Here is a 16,756-nt window from a genome sequence, read left to right as displayed (position 1 = left end):
TACCTTGCTTCCTGATTGTAGCCATCCTAGTGGATGTGAGTGGTATATTACCACATTTCAATTATGGCTAATGATGTTGAGCATCTTTTTATGTGCTTACTGGCCATTTGTATATTTTCTTTGAAGTAATGTTCATTCAAATTATTTGCCCATTTTTTTCAAAAATTGGGTTGTCTTTTTATTATTGAATTGTAAATGTCTTTATATATTCTAGATACAAGTTGCTCATAAGATACATGATTTGAGGGGCGCCTGGGTGGCTCAGTCATTAAGCATCTGCCTTTGGCTCAGGTCATGGGCCCAGGGTCCTGGGATCGAGCCCCACATTGGGCTCTCTGCTCGACAGGAAGCCCGCTTCTCCCTCTCCCACTCCCTCTGCTTGTGTTCCCTCTCTTGCTGTGCCTCTGTCAAATAAATAAAATCTTCTTTTTTTTAAAGATTTTATTTATTTGAGAGAGAACACATGAGGGGGGGAGGGTCAGAGGGAGAAGCAGACTCCCTGCCGAGCAGGGAGCCCAATGCGGGACTCGATCCAGGGACTCCAGGATCATGACCTGAGCCGAAGGCAGTCGCCCAACCAACTGAGCCACCCAGGCGCCCCCAAATAAATAAAATCTTAAAAAAAAAAAAAAGATACATGATTTGGAAATACTTCCTTCCATTGTTTGGGTTTGATTCACTTCCTTGGTAGTGTCCTTTGAAGCACAAATGCTTTTAATTTTGATTTTATTGTTAATCACATTTGATGTTATTTTTTTTTTACATTTGATGGTATTGATAGAGCATTTTATTTATTTATTTATTTATTTATTTTTAAAAGATTTTATTTATTTATTTGACAGAGACACAGCTAGAGAGGGAACACAGCAGGGAGAGGGAGAAGCAGGCTTCCCGCCGAGCAGAGAGCCCGATGTGGGGCTCGATCCCAGGACTCCGGGATCATGACCTGAGCCGAAGGCAGATGCTTAACGACTGAGCCACCCAGGCGCCCCCATTTTATTTTTTTTTATTTTTTTTTAAGTATAGAGAGATTTTTAATGAATTCAAAGACGAAAAAATATAATTTATCAGTAAATCCAAGAACTGTTTATTTATTTATTTATTTATTTTTATTCTTATGTTAATCCCCATACATTACATCATTAGTTCTAGATGAAGTGTTCCATGATTCATTCTTTGTGCATAACACCCAGTGCTTCATGCAGAATGTGCCCTCCTCAATACCCACCACCAGGCTAACCCATCCTCCCAACCCCCTCCCCTCTAGAACCCTCAGTTTGTTTTTCAGAGTCCATCGTCTCTTATGGTTCGTCCACCCCTCCGATTTCCCCTGCTTCATTCTTCCCCTCCCGCTACCTTCTTCTTCTTTTTTTTTCTTAACATATATTGCATTATTTGTTTCAGAGGTACAGATCTGAGATTCAACAGTCTTGCACAATTCACAGCGCTTACCAGAGCACATACCCCCCCCAGTGTCCATCACCCAGTCACCCCATCCCTCCCACCCCACCCCCCACTCCAACAACACTCAGTTTGTTTCCTGCGATTAAGAATTCCTCATAGGGCGCCTGGGTGGCTCAGTTGGTTAAGCGACTGCCTTTGGCTCAGGTCATGATCCTGGAGTCCCGGGATCGAGTCCCGCATTGGGATCCCTGCTCGGCGGGGAGTCTGCTTCTCCCTCTGACCCTCCGCCTCTCATGCTCTCTCTATCTCATTCTCTCTCTCAAATAAATAAATAAAATCTTTAAAAAAAAAAAAAAGAATTCCTCATATCAGTGAGATCATATGATACATGTCTTTCTCTGTTTGACTTATTTCACTCAACATAATACCCTCCAGTTCCATCCACGTCATTGCAAATGGCAAGATCTCATTCCTTTTGATGGCTGCATAATATTCCATTGTATATATATACCACATTTTCTTTATCCATTCATCTGTCGATGGACATCTTGGCTCTTTCCACAGTTTGGCTATTGTGGACGAACTGTTTCTTTAAACACAACATTCCAATATGAATGAAAATGACAAAAAGCTAATCCCATCACAACAAAAGACAGAAAATAAAAATAAATTTTTTTATTGTTATGTTAATCCCCATACATTACATCATTAGTTTTAGATGTAGTGTTCCATGATTCATTGTTTGTGCATAACACCCAGTGCTCCATGCAGAACATGCCCTCTTTAATACCCATCACCAGGCTAACCCACCCCCCTCACCTCTAGAACCCTCAGTTTGTTTCTCAGAGTCCATCGTCTCTCATGGTTCGTCTACCCCTCCGATTTCCCCCCCCTTCATTCTTCCCCTCCTGCTATCTTTTTTTTTTCCCCTTAACATATATTGTGATAGAGCATTTTAAAAAAATACTTATTTTAGAGAGCAGAGGGGGAGGGGCCAAGGGAGAGGGAGAGAGAGAACCTCAAGCAGACTCTATGTTGAGCTCGGAGACCCATGCAGGACTTGACCTCAGGACCCTGAGATCATGGCCTGAGCTGAAATCAAGGGTTGGACGCTCAACCGACTGAACCACCCAGGCACCCTGATATAGCATTTTTACTATGATGTGTTTGAAGTAGATCTGCATGTATCCTACTTGGGGTTTGTTGAGCTTCTTGGTTATATACATTAAGAATTTGCTTTAAATCCAATTTGCAACTTCTTATATTCCTATTATACATATGTTGGTGTGTTTAATGGTAACCCATATTTCTCTTAAGCTCTGTTCAATTTTCTTCGTTTTTTTTCCTTTGTTCTTTGAATTGCATAATCTCTATCAATCTATCTTCAAGTTTGTGAATTCTGTCAGTTCAAATCTACTTTTGAGCCTTTCGAAATTTCCATTTGTGTGTGTGTGTGGGGGGTGTATGCGTGTGCACTGCGTCTATACCATTTTTATCTCTATTGATGTTCTCCGCTTATAGTAACACTGGTTAATAGTCTCCCTGTCATCCCCTGGAGCTTGTTATTATAGTTGGCTTCTTTATTTCCTTAGTTTTGGCTGTACTATTTTAGTGATGTCTGTTTCCTCCGCATTATGGCGCCTCTGATGTCAGGCCTCAGACATCACTGCCTTGAGCATGTACACAGTCACCCTGGGGTGACAGTGGTTTTAACAGGGCTCCTTACTGTCTCTTTCCTTGATCTTATTCAGCTGTGAAACTCTACTAGTTAGCCCTCGATTGTTCTGTTGTTTTCAACAATCCCCTGGGGCATTAATTGCGCCACAACCTGATCCAATTAAATCCTGTCTGAAGGGGTAGCTTTGGCAGGGGACAGCCAATGATTGTGGTTCGTTCTAATGCCAAGAGGGCTCTTCTTTGCTGTCTCTTTCCCTGCTTGCCTCTGGTAAACTATATGGGCTATGATTTAGCTTGTATCTTTTATGAAGCTACCAGCTTCTTCTTAATTGCTTTCCACCAAAATCTTTGTTGTTATGAGTACCCTTAAGCTTGAACTTCCCTACACTCTGTTTCAAATAAAGGCACTTCTTTTGGAGATACCTGTGGAGCTCTCTGTTTCACATCCTGGTTTTCTCTGTAGACAAAAATCACTGAGCCACAGCTCTGGAGCCTGGAGTGAGTTAAGGGTCTCAGTGGCCCTCCTACGTTAGGAGCAGTCTTCTGGGTAGAGATGATAGCCTCTCTGCTCTGGCCGTGGCTCTCCCAATTTGGAACCTTCACCCTACAAATTAGCTGGGAAGAGAATGACCAATGTGCCATGGCTGAGATAGAGTCTCTCCTCTTAAGAGTGGGGGCTGGTAGTGATGAGAGAAAAACTCTAAAGGCCTAGTACCCAGGGGAAACCATTTTAGATTTCCTTCTAAGTCAATATGACTGTCTGTAAACTTTGTTCAAAACCAAAAGCCTGATTTGTGGCCCAGCACATATGCATTGTACATCTGCTTTGTGAACAAGTAGCGTAAAGGAAAACCATCTTGTCCTTGAGATATCTATTGACCAATGTTACTAGTCCCAGCGTTCCTTTATGATAAAACTTGGGATTCATGCCTGTATGCTAATCTATAATCTTTTGAGCTTTTACAAGATGTGAAAAAGTATATGACCCTGTGAAAACTGTTCATTTTCAAGAACACTTTCTTTCTTTCTAAGATTTTAAGTAATTTCTCCACCAAACATGGGGCTCGAACCCACAACCTGGATGATCAAGAGTTGCATGCTCCACTGACTGAGCCAGCCGGGTGCCCCCAGAACACTTTCTTCTCTGTGAAGAGTGTTTCCTGGGCAGCTGTCCTAACTTGGGCTCTAATAAAACTCTTTTTTCTTTTAGAGATTCTAAAAGGTTGGTTCAAGTTGTGTTGACCAGTGAAAGAAGGTAACCCCTAACCCCTTGGCCTCACTTGCTTGAAATTTAGCCTTTGCAACACATGCTGGGAGAAATGGGAAACTGTGGTGGCCTGCCTCTCCCAGGAAGGTACTGTAGCCCTTAACGGGGCACTGAGTGAGAGAGGTAGCCCTGTATTCTTGTCTGTACCTACCTGGAGTGGACTTGCTATCATGCTGAGCTGAGGGGCGGGGGTGAGGAGGTAGATAGTGGTTCAAATGCCACATGAGTTCAAATGCTATAGACTGTGGCTGTTCTTACCGAGTTTTAGTAGATTTTTTTGAATAAATATTTCTTCACTTGCCATATGCCCTTAGGTCAATTTCCAGAGATTTTTAAATGGTTGTTTTTAAAAAAAAATAATTGTCACCAGCTAGGCTTGTTTCATGGGAGCTCCTCACACTGCTGTTCCAGATGTGGGACTGTGTACATGAACTTTAAGGCTATTGGTGACTGGAGAAAAATTTAGCAGATCATTTACAGTAATAACTAATTGGCTTTCTTTTTGGTAATCTCATTGGTAAGGAAATAGAATTAATTAACAGTTATTACTTACCTGAAAAATTATGACTAGGGCTATCGAAATGAGGGACTGGCTATTTGCAAATCTGATAAACTAAATGTCAAAGCAATGAAAAATGGGCTCAAGTAACTGCTGCAAATATTCAGTTATAATCCTACTTAGTGGTTTTTATAACCACAGTGACAAAATAGAGTGAAATTAGGGTAATGTTTACCCCATAGGATAATTGGTGAGAAATAAAAATTTGATACTAAGTAAAACATTTCCAATGCCTGCCAGGTAGCAAGTGTTTTGTATATTTAAGCTATTATTATCCGAATATCAAGTTCTGGTCCAGTGCCTGATACATAGCAATGTTAGCACTTTCACGGCTCCTAGTCAGTATTATCTTTTAAAATCATTGAATAGGGGCACCTGGGTGGCTCAGTGGGTTAAGCGTCTGCCTTTGGCTCAGGTCATGATCTTGGGGTCCTGGGATCGAGCCCCACGTCGGGCTCCCTGCGCAGGGGGGAGTCTGCTTCTCCTTCTGCACCTCCCCCTCCTTGCCCTCTCTCTCTCTCTCAAATAAATAAAATCTTTTAAAAAATAAAATCATTAGATATTGTATTAGAAATTAATTCTGCAAAAGTTAACCCCAAGGGTTAGCTTATTAAATGAAATCTAAGTATATTGGACAAAGAAACTAGCAATAATAATAAATCCATCAAAGACATTCTCCATTTTTGTTACAGTATTTTTGATCTCTAGTATTTCTTTTGTTTTTTTCTTGGGGTTTCCATCTCTCTGCTTACATTGCTCATCTGTTCTTGCATGCTGTCTATCCATTAGAGCCCTTAGCATATTAATCATAGTTGTTTTAAATTCCTTTAAATTATGGATAATTCCAATATCCCTGCTCTGTCTGGTTCTGATGCTTGCTCTGTCTCTTCAAACAGTGCTGTTTGCCTTTTAGTATGTCTTGTAATTTTTTTCTTGATAGGCAGGCATACTCTGGGTAAAAGGAATTGCTATAAATAGGTTTTTAGTAATGTAGTGGTAAGGTGTCGGGGAGAGGGAAGCATGCTGCAGTCCTATGATCTGGTCCTGGACTCTTAGTGAGCCCATGCCTCTAGACTGTGGACTTCACTAGTGCTCCTCATTCTTCTCCCTGTAGGTGGTACAGGATGGCCAGCATGGGCTAGGGTTGGATATTTACCTTCTCCCAGGTCAGTTAGGCTCTGATGAAGCCCTAACTGTTAAGCTCTGGTTAAATAGTTTCTCCTTAGGGCAGAATTCTTTGTATAATTTTGGATAGCAGTGCTTCATCCAATATATCTTTTGCAATATTTTCTCCCAGTCTGTGGCTTGTCTTCCCATTTTCTTGACATTGCCTTTCACAGAATAGAAGTTTTTAATTTCAGTGAAGTTCAGCTTATCAGCTATTACTTTCATGGATTGTGCCTTTGGTAGTTTATCTAAAAAGTCATCACCATATCCAAGGTCATCTAGATGCTCTCCTATGTTATCTTCTAGATGTTTTATAATTTTGTGTTTTACACTTAGGCCTATGATCAATTTCAAGTTAATTTTTGTGAAGTATGTAAGGTCTGTGTCTAGATTTGGTTATTTGTTTGTTTGTTGCATGTGGATGTTCCAGCACCATTTGTTGAAACGACTATCTTTGCTCTATTGAATTGTCTTTGCTCCTTTGTCAAAGATGAGTTGACTGTATATATGTGGGTCTCTATTCTGTCCCATTGACCTGTTCGTCTATTCTTTCACCAGTACCACCCTGTCTTAACTACTATAGCTTTATAGCCTTAAGGGGCTTTCAGGAAGACTGAGAAAAAGGTACCCAGGAAAAACAAGAATCACACCATGACACTATTTAGAACAAATCTTACTACCGTAGGTCACATGCAGAGCTCTAGACAGGAATCAAAGAATGTAGACTTTAGCTTTCCTGCAGAAAAGAAGCCAATAGTAGGTCATTGGGATGAATAATGATGAGTCAGTTTCTTATATATGCCACAAGGATGATCCAACTTTAAAAAATTATGCCTACAGTTGAATAGAAAAAAGACCGGAAGGATATGTAGGCTTTCCTTGCTTTAACATACACTGATGTCAGCTACCATGGTTTAGTTAACACCAGTCCTCCAGCAACACAGTTCAAATTTTAGTTATCATGGTATAGTAACTGTACTCACACAAAGTACAAACTTCACTGCCAGCTCTTCAGTCCACAAGGCACTATGTACATAACAGATTCAAAATCTGTGATTGGTAACTGAACATCTGTTTTCCAGTTCACACACAGACAGCAAAGCGGGTGATGATGTCACCTCCGTATCTGCCAGTGAGTGATAAACCCAAGTGACATTTTACAAAAATGGGTAATTGAAAGAAGGAATTAGCCAAACAAAGATAAAAGTGCACCAAAGAAACAAAAAGTGATGTTTGAATGAATTTTGAACCAAAGGTAAATAAAGTTATAGAATAAATACCTGACCATGGATATACCAACACTGCCACTGTTCAGAGATTCTGGATATGCTGCTGCCAAAGGAGCTTTGTGAATGTATTGATATGAGAAAAGATGGAGATGTCCCAGAGGAAGTCACACTAACAAAAAAACTTAAGATTAAAGGAATTCTCAGAGATATTTCATGACATCGGAAACCAAAAGGTAAAATTGTGAAAGCTGATCCGAGCTTAGAAAGGGTTATGAGAATTTGCCAAAGCAGAGAATACATGCTTGCTCTGTATCACGAGTCACATGATGAGAAGAAGGCAGGCACTGTTGAAACTACCTTTGGTAAGTTTTTTATGGAGAAATAAAATACTTTAATACCCAAAGTTTTTCATGTTTAAATTATAATATACTAAATATTACTTCTTCCATTCTTTTACTTCCATGTTCACTTATAACCACCAGTTAGAGAGTTTTTTAATGTTTTGACAAAATTTTTCAAAGCTTTAAAATTTAGAGGTGCCTGGGGGGCTCAGTTGGTTAAGCTTCCGACTCTTGGTTTCAGCTCAGGTCATGATCGCACGGTTGTGAGATTGAGCCCCATGTTGGGCTCTATGCTTAGCAGGGAATCTGCTTGAAGAGTCTCTCCCTCTGTCTCTCCCCACACTCTTGCATGCACGCAACCTCTCTCTCTCAAATAAATAAATCTTTTTAAAAAGTTTTAAAATTTAAAGATCATGGAACAATAGTAACAGTTTCCATTGATTAGCGAGATCATTTTTGCATCATTTCAGCTTGCATGGTCATTTCTATGGTTCTGCACTACTGTACAAAGCAAAGACTGCTTGTATACCAGAATGTTGATAATGGTAAGGTGGTAGAATTATTGGCAATTTGTAATTTATTCTATTTGTTTGTATTTTCTAAATTTAATTCCATAAACATGGATTGATTTTGTAATTTATTTTTATTTTTTTATTCTGTAATTTAAAAAAGCAACAAAACATTATAAAAATTTTAGAAGAATAAAACTATAATATTGCTGCAGATATAAATAATTGAAAATGCCCCCTTTTTTGGGAGGGGGCATGGGGAGGAGGCTCTGAGGAACTAACACCGATCTTTTGTGGTTAAATACTATCAGTATAATGGAAGCATATCATGATTGGTTAAACCTCATTGTCTAAAAAAAAAGCAGAATCAACAGCCCAATATTTTAATTGAAAAATCAATGTGAACTGATTATGCAGCTCAGTTACTACCAAAAGTGGCAGTAGCAGCAACAGTTTGATTCAGCACCATTTCTTAAGTGAACCCATTTCATCCAGATTTGTTTTTTTTGTTTTTTTTTTGTTTTTAAGTAATCTCTACTCCCAAGGTGAGGCTCAAACTCTTACAACCCCAAGATCAAGAGTCGCACGTTCCACCAGCTAAGCCAGCTAGGCTCCCCTTATCCCGATTTGGTTTTTTAAAATGTTTTCTGCAACAAAAGAATAAAGACTTGTGGTAGTTAATTCCACATCTCGAGACAGGGGAAAAAATCAAGATGGAGCTAGAATGGTATCACCCAATAGAAATAAAGTCAGCTCAAATTATGACCGTTTGAACATCAGTAAGAAAATAGTAAATATAGTAAGTTGAAATACATTGGGTCTATGATAGGCCAAAGTTCATCATGATCCTCAAATGGGAAAGTTAATACAAAGTGTACGATTTGGTGGTTGTGATATGAAAGAAGGATAGATACAACAGGATGTGATGGTAGTAGGATATACTTTGTTGTTGTTTAAATAAGTAAGGGACTGTTAATACACAGGTAGTTCACTTCTATTAAGTTTATGACTCTCATGTATAAATATATACTCATTCTCTCTGTTAAGAAGGATGAGTCTACCCTACGACCAGCAATTTCACCATTAGGTATTTACCCCAAAGATACAAAAGTAGGGATCTGAAGGGGCACCTGCACCCCAATGTTTATAGCAGCAATGTCCATAATAGACAAACTATGGAAAGAGCCCAGGTGTCCATCGGCAGATGAATGGATAAAGAAGAGGGGGAATATATATATATACAATGGAATACTACTCAGCCATAAAAAATTGAAATCTTGCCATTTGCAATGACATGGATGGAACTAGAGGTATTATGCTAAATGAAATAAGTCAATCGAAGAAAGACAACATCATATGATCTCACTCATATGTGGAATTTAAGAAACAAAACAGACGTTGATAGGGGAAGAGAGGACAAAATTAAGACAAAATCAGAGAGGGAGACAAACTATAATTGGCTCTTTTTTTTTTTTTAAGATTTTATTTATTTGACAGAGAGATAGCAAGAGCAGGAACAAAAGCAGGGGGAGGGGAGAGGGAGAAGCAGGCTCCCCGCTGAGCAGGGAGCTCGATGTGGGGCTCGATCCCAAGACCCTGGGATCAGGACCTGAGCTGAAGGCAGATGCACAACAGACTGAGCCACCCAGGTGCCCCAAGAGACTCTTAATCATAGGAAACAAACTGAGAGTTGCTGGAGGGGAGAGGGTGGGGTGATGGGGTAACTGGGTGTTGGACATTGAGGAGAGCACATGATGTAATGAACACTAGGTATTATATAAGACTGATGAATCACTGACCTCTACCTCTGAAACCAATAATACATTGTGTGTTAATTGAATTTAAATAAAAAAATAAAATAAAATTTTTAAAAAAGAAGGATGAGGGGTGCCTGGGTGCCTCAGTCTGTTGAGCGTCTGCCTTTGGCTCAGGTCATGATCTCAGGGTCCTGGGATCAAGCCCCGTGTTGGGCTCCCTGCTCAACGTGGGGCCTGCTTCTCCTTCTCCCTCTGCTGCTCCCCCAGCTTGTGCTCTGTCAAATGAAGGATAAAATCTTAAAAAAAGAGGGGTGAGTATGAGGAACTAGAGAAACTCGAGATCATAATTCAATGATTCTAAAGTGCATATTGTTCCACATTTTAACATCTCTAAAAGTGGCATGTATCTTATAATAAATGATGTCATAGATTTGATATGTAGATTAATCCCAGAAAAAAACAGAACCCACATCAAGAGAAGGAAACACTGGGGCACCTGGGTAGCTCAGTCGGTTAAGCGTCTGCTTTCAGCTGAGGTCATGATCCCAGGGTCTTGGGATAGAGCCCCGCATTGGGCTCCCTGCTCAGTGGGAAGCCTGCTCCTCCCTCTGCCTGCCACTCCCCCTGCTTGTGCTCTCTCTCCCTCTCTCTCTGGCAAATAAATGAATAAAATCTTTTTTTTTTCTTTTTTAAAATGGCAGTTTTCTTTCTTTTTTTTTTTTTTTAAAGATTTTATTTATTTATTTGAGAGAGAGAGACTGAGAGAGAGAGCACATGAGAGGGGGAGGGTCGGGAGGGTCAGAGGGAGAAGCAGAGGGAGAGCAGGGAGCCCGATGAGGGACTCGATCCCGGGACTCCAGGATCATGACCTGAGCCGAAGGCAGTCGCTTAACCAACTGAGCCACCCAGGCGCCCCTGAATAAAATCTTTTAAAGGAAAAAAAGAGGGAGAGAAGGAAGCACTAATCAGCACTGATGGTCACAAAAAGAAGGCATTGTTCCAAGATGATGGCTCAACCAATGTCCTCAAGAGGGCGCTAACTGTGACAAATTTCACCCAGGAGGGGAAATCTCTAGATAACCCTAAAGACCATGAGATATTATTGAGGCATAAATAACTTTACAGTAATGCAAACAATACCCCAGAATGGTGGATAGTGCAAAGTTTATTGGAAACATCTCATTTCAAGGAAGATATCAGTTTGTGTAAATAAATACATGATTATATGTGTGTGTATGTGTCTACACACACACATAGCTACATATATCCTATGAGAATGATATTAAGCTTAAAAGTCTTATGAGCAAGGAAAGGTCAAATATAAAAATGGACCCAGCCAGTTGATTGTAGCTTGCGTTTGAATCATCTGAAGAAAGGTAACTAAGGGGCGCCTGGGTGGCTCAGTCGTTAAGCATCTGCCTTCGGCTCAGGTCCTGGGATCAAGCCCCGCATTGAGCCCCGCATCGAGCCCCACATCGGGCTCCCTGCTCCTCGGAAAGCCTGTCTCTCCCTCTCCCACTCCCCCTGCTTGTGTTCCCTCTCTTGCTGTGTCTCTCTCTGTCAAATAAATACATAAATAAAATCTTTAAAAAAAAAAGAAAGAAAAAAGGTAACTAAGTCTGAGTCCCATCCCCAAACCTGTGAGCTCCCTTTTCCTTCTGTGTGTTCAGGTGTCTATAACCCTAAAAGGGTATGGAAATCAGTGTTACTATACCTCAGCAAAGTAGCAACACAACTATTGTAACCCTAGGAAGGCATTTGAACAAATACAGGGGGAAAATGAAGAAGTTAATTAGAAGAATGTTAATATTTTATTTTTTTAAGATTTTATTTATTTGACAGAGAGATAGATAGAGCACAAGTGGGCAGAGCGGCAGGCAGAGGCAGAGGGAACAGACTCCCTGCTGAGCAGGGAGCCAGAGATGGGACTTGATCCCAGGACCCTGGGATCATGACCTGAGCCAAAGGCAGATGCTTAACGACTGAGTCACTCAGGCGCCCGAATGTTAATATTTTAGATTAAAGTATAAGAAGTAATACATTATGTAATTCTTGTATGATTGGACTGCTTTTTAATGTACTTGAATCAGCAACACTAAATTTGTTAATTGTAGTTCACATTCTTTACAAGACTAAATTGTAACTAATGTTTAAGTATTTAAAAAAATTGACTTTTGAACATGTGTTTATTAGATATATAGATTTAACTATGTGAGCAACAAACGAAGCACAAATAGTAGTGAATGCTCCCCTGCAAGCACAAGAAATCCTTGGGAGACAGAGAATTGTAGCCACAGGTACATGGAAGGGATTAGTACTCTCAGTAGCCCCTTAAATCAAAGGACACTTGTGAGCAGACTATATGTGACATGCATTGGAGAATGAGACCACATTAAATCCTTTTAGGACAAGGTGGACGAATGAATGAATGAACTTCATAAATTGTATGCACTGGTAATTGAAGAAGATGACTGAGCTTTTATAAAATTGTACAATTCTGGTCAGAATAATTTTTCCAAAAATCCCAAATGCCCAAAGGAACACTACATAGCCTATAATAGTAAATTAGCTCATTTTATAGCTGAGACTGATTAATTCCTGCCCTTGCTACAAAACTCATGATGGTATTCAAACATTCTTCTTTCCTTTAGTTATAAAAGATTTCTCTCAGAAGATGCTGGTCCTTAGTAACTACTGTGCATACTGTGGATCCTAATGGCAATGGCATGTCAGAAAGGTCAAGAAAAGGGATTAAGAATGAGGGCAGGGACACCTGGGTGGCTGAGTTGGTTGAGTGTCCAACTCGTGATTTTGGCTCAGGTTATGATCTCAGGGTTGTGCAATCGAGCCCCGCATTAGGCTCCATACTCAGGGTGGAGTCTGCTTGTCCCTCTCTCTCTGTCCTCCCCCTGCTCTTTCTCCCTCTCTCTTCCTCAAATGAATAAATAAATAAAATCTCTATTCAAAAAAAAAAGAAGAGGGGCACCTGGGTGGCTCAGTCCGTTGAGTGTCTGACTTCTCAATGATCTCAGGGTCCTGGGATCAAGCCCCACGTCGGGCTCATCCCTCACCCTCTGCCCCTCCCCCCCCACTCATGCTCACTTACACTCTCTCACTCTCTCTCAAATAAATGAATAAAATATTTTTTAAAAAAGAATGAGGGCAGAACACAGTCATATCCGCAATTTTATTTGAGCCTGATGACAACTCTATGAAGGTCATTGTTATCCTCATTTAGAAATGACAAAATAGAGGTTCAGAGAGATTGATTTGCTCAAGTTTCCACAGCTGTGCCAGAGCTGAATCCAGCTATCCTGTTTAATGTTCTCTTTTCTGTACCATTCCATGTGGAAAACTCAGGATTTAGCTTGAGTCTCAACAAATGTTTCTCAACTTCTTGTTCTTCTTATGGCCCCTTAGGAAGCCTTTTTAGAGATCTTTTTTGGAATGGTCTCCCCCATAAACTGTATATCTGTTTATGTACTAAAAGTATATTGTGATTTTTACGTAAAAAAAGAACCTGGCACCCCTCCAAGGACCAGTTCTCACCCCTTTGGGTCCAATATCACCCCTTGAGAATGCTTGGTCTAGAGAGCCAGTCTCTTTCCCTGTTGATTTAGGGGAGAAGGTGAGCACGGCTGGTCTATTAGTGAGATTCAAGCACTCCCTGGGCAATCCTGCTGGATCATAACTCACACCCTAGGAAACACAGTTTAAAATCTCCTCCTCCTCCTCCTCCTCCTCCTCCTCCTCCTCCTCCTCCTCCTCCTTCTCCTCCTCCTCCTCCTCTTCTCCCTCCTCATTCTCCTCTCCCTCCTCCTCTTCTCCCTCCTCCTTCTCCTCCCCCTCTTCCCCTCCTCCTTCTCCTTCCCCTCCTTCTCCTCCTCCTCCTCCTTTTTTTGAGAGCGAGAGACAGAGACAGAGAGAGCTTAAGTGAGCACATGAGCACAAGCAGGGGAGCAGGAGGGGAGGGGCAGAGGGAGAGGGAGAGAGAGAATCCCAAGCAGTCTCCATGCCCAGTGCAGAGCCCGATGCAGGGCTTGATCCCACGACCCTGAGACCATGACCAGAGATCACCAGCCCAGCCGAAATCAGATGCTCAACCAACTGAGCCGCCCAGGTGCACCACACTGCAGTTCTTTTAAGAAGCAGATTATGAGGCATAAATCATCCTTGGCCATGGATAACTTCAATGACCAGCAAGGAAACATGTCTTTCTGGGGTGCCTGGGTAGCTCAGTCGGTTAAGCATCTGCCTTCGGCTCAGGTCATGATCCCAGGGTCCTGGGATCGAGCCCCATGTCTGGCTCCCTGCTCAGCGGGGAGTCTGCTTCTCTTTCTCCCTCTACCCCCCCCCCCCCGCTCATGCTCTCTCTCCCTCTCTCTCTCTTTCTCTCTCAAATAAATAAATAAAACCTTTAAAAAAAAAAGAAAGACGTTTTTCTCTTTCTATGGTAGAACTGTAAATTGTACTGTGAATTTTTCCTTGGTCTAAATTAGGCATTCCACTATGTTGTTCTAGGAATTTCTACGGGAATTTTGTTGCTGTAATGTTAATACTATCTAATTAAGTTCAATATATAATCATTTGGAAACTGAAATTATGTTGTGGCAATAAGATGAGTCCTGAGTTCAGTAAAAAAGTAGACTCTTGAAAGCCAGGAATGTTTCAGTCCTCCGAGGCAAGGCCATCCCGCCCATGGACTGGGACACGTCATGCAGAGGTGCGTTGTGGCCTGCAGCATTGTGCAATGAATGCCTTGTGGAAAAGGATGACTGACATATTACAGGGACAGAACATTCTCGTGGGGCATTTTCCCACGCTGGGAATTGGCAACAGTGAGATATGTTAAGTTTTAGGGATTATAAACAACAGAAATGGTCACGGTCATGGACAGAAACAAATCTCCAGGAATCTGAGAACAGGAAACTCGGGATAGGGAACAACACTGCTAATTCTATGCCCAGCAATAGGCCTGAAATGGATACTAAAAAAATCTTCAAGGAGTGCCTGGTTGGCTCAGTTGGGAGAGCAGGTGACTCTTGATCTCGGGATCATGAGTTCAAGCCCCACGTTGGGTGTAGAGATTACCTAAATAAACTTAAATAAACAAGCAGTTAGCTACTCTCTGTCTCATTGAAGCTAAACTTGGTCTCTTATCTCTGCTTCTCTTTGAGCGTCTGCTCCATTCTCTAACCTCTATAGACCTGCTTCTTCCGCCTACAGGTGACTGCTTCCAACCCCCAGTCCTCACGATCCTCCAGGTTCCGTGCCCACAAGCTAGCATTAGTCTCTGGGCCTCTTAGGGTATCCATGGAAGGCATGTGGCAGAAGTCAGCCTACTGACCCACCAGTGGGCTGCCCGCCTTTGGGGAGTCGAGGGTCCCCGGCTCTCCTAGGAGCTCTTGGGAGGCCGCACCCCCGCAACTGTGGGAGTAAAGTATAGCAGCATCCCAGAAATGACCTGCTTCCCTTCTCGGCTCAGATGAAACCACCAAAAGAGCAAGGTCTTCGTTCCTAGTTCGGGCCAGGAGCTGGGCTCCCTGCATGTTTGCCAAGGGGATGTGGCTTTGGTGACAGTGCTGCCGGGCTGGCGTCATTCCAGCACGTAGGTTCCGAGTTCCGCATGCCAGGCTGGTGGCTCCTCGTCTCTAGTCCTGTATTTTTCTCCTGCCAGCTGGGTTGCATGCTTGTGGGCAGCTCCATGGAAGAGCTTGCCTCTGGACGGTAAGAATTTGGGGTCTGCTGCCGCCATGGGCGGGCAGAAGTCACAGCTTCCTGATGCTACTCCTCAGCTGGCCACACCAAATCCTTTTCACTGTGTGGGCTTGCGGAGAAGGCAGGAGTGTGGGGGCGCAGAGCACTCTTCTTTCCTGCCGCACTGCTAAGCCTGCCTCCGGACCGAGGTAATGCGGCTCCCAACGAAGTATATGAAGGAGTAGAGATTACTTTAAAAAGAAAAGAAAAACCATACGTAGAGAAGTTTCTGAAGGAATTGTGTCAGTTCTTGGTTGGCTGGAATAACAAACTGAATTACTTCTGTTTCGTAGAGGTCCTTCATGGATTTTGTTGTTTATTGGGTACAGTTGAACTTCAAGCTTGTTAAATGTGGCTGAGAATACCTTTCACGTGAGTGCTGACATAGGGCTTCTCAAACCATCTGTGGTGAAGAACCAGTTTTTGTGTGTGTCTTTTAATTTCCAATCCAGACTGATAGATGGGTCTGCTGTTGAGGACTAGTTGGCAGCTCATACAACAATGTGAACTCCCCACCCAAGCTCCCCAGCACCCAAACTCTTCTAGAAGTGCTGGACTCGATGCGGCCACTGATCATGCACGTGGATGTCAGGCTGATGTCCAATTGCTGTAAACACCTCTCAACACGTATTGTCAATCCAGGACTTCCCTCGGTGCGGACCAGTAATAAGCAGTGGGAGGCATGACACCAGTCTGCAGAGCACGCTTTGAACACCTCTGTTCTCTGATTTTATGTGTGTGTGTGTGGTCTAAAAGCAGGTTATTTAAAGCAATCACATTATTTGCTACCACATTCTCATCTGTCCTGATTCTGAGATTGTCTGGCTAAGACTTTGGAAACTCTGCTTATGCCGTAGTATTGAATGAAGTCAACGGCTTACTAAGAGCTGAGTATCCGTCCTAGTGACTTAGGGTTCTTCAACCGCATGAGGAAACAGAGAGTAAAATATGGCCTTTAGTGCCCTGGTTGATATGTTAGTATGACAATATGGTCCTAGCTACTAGGAATGTCAGTAAATTTCTAGGGTCCAATTCTAAAAGTGAAACTTGAATTTTTGTCTTACCTTTATGCAGAGGCATTGTTTTAAA

Source organism: Mirounga angustirostris, unplaced genomic scaffold (assembly GCF_029215605.1).
Source record: "Mirounga angustirostris isolate CCGP_5_RB_7025 unplaced genomic scaffold, mMirAng1.0.hap1 SCAF_4, whole genome shotgun sequence".
Classification (NCBI taxonomy): Eukaryota; Metazoa; Chordata; class Mammalia; order Carnivora; family Phocidae; genus Mirounga; species Mirounga angustirostris.
Note: the sequence above shows the minus strand (reverse complement) of the source record.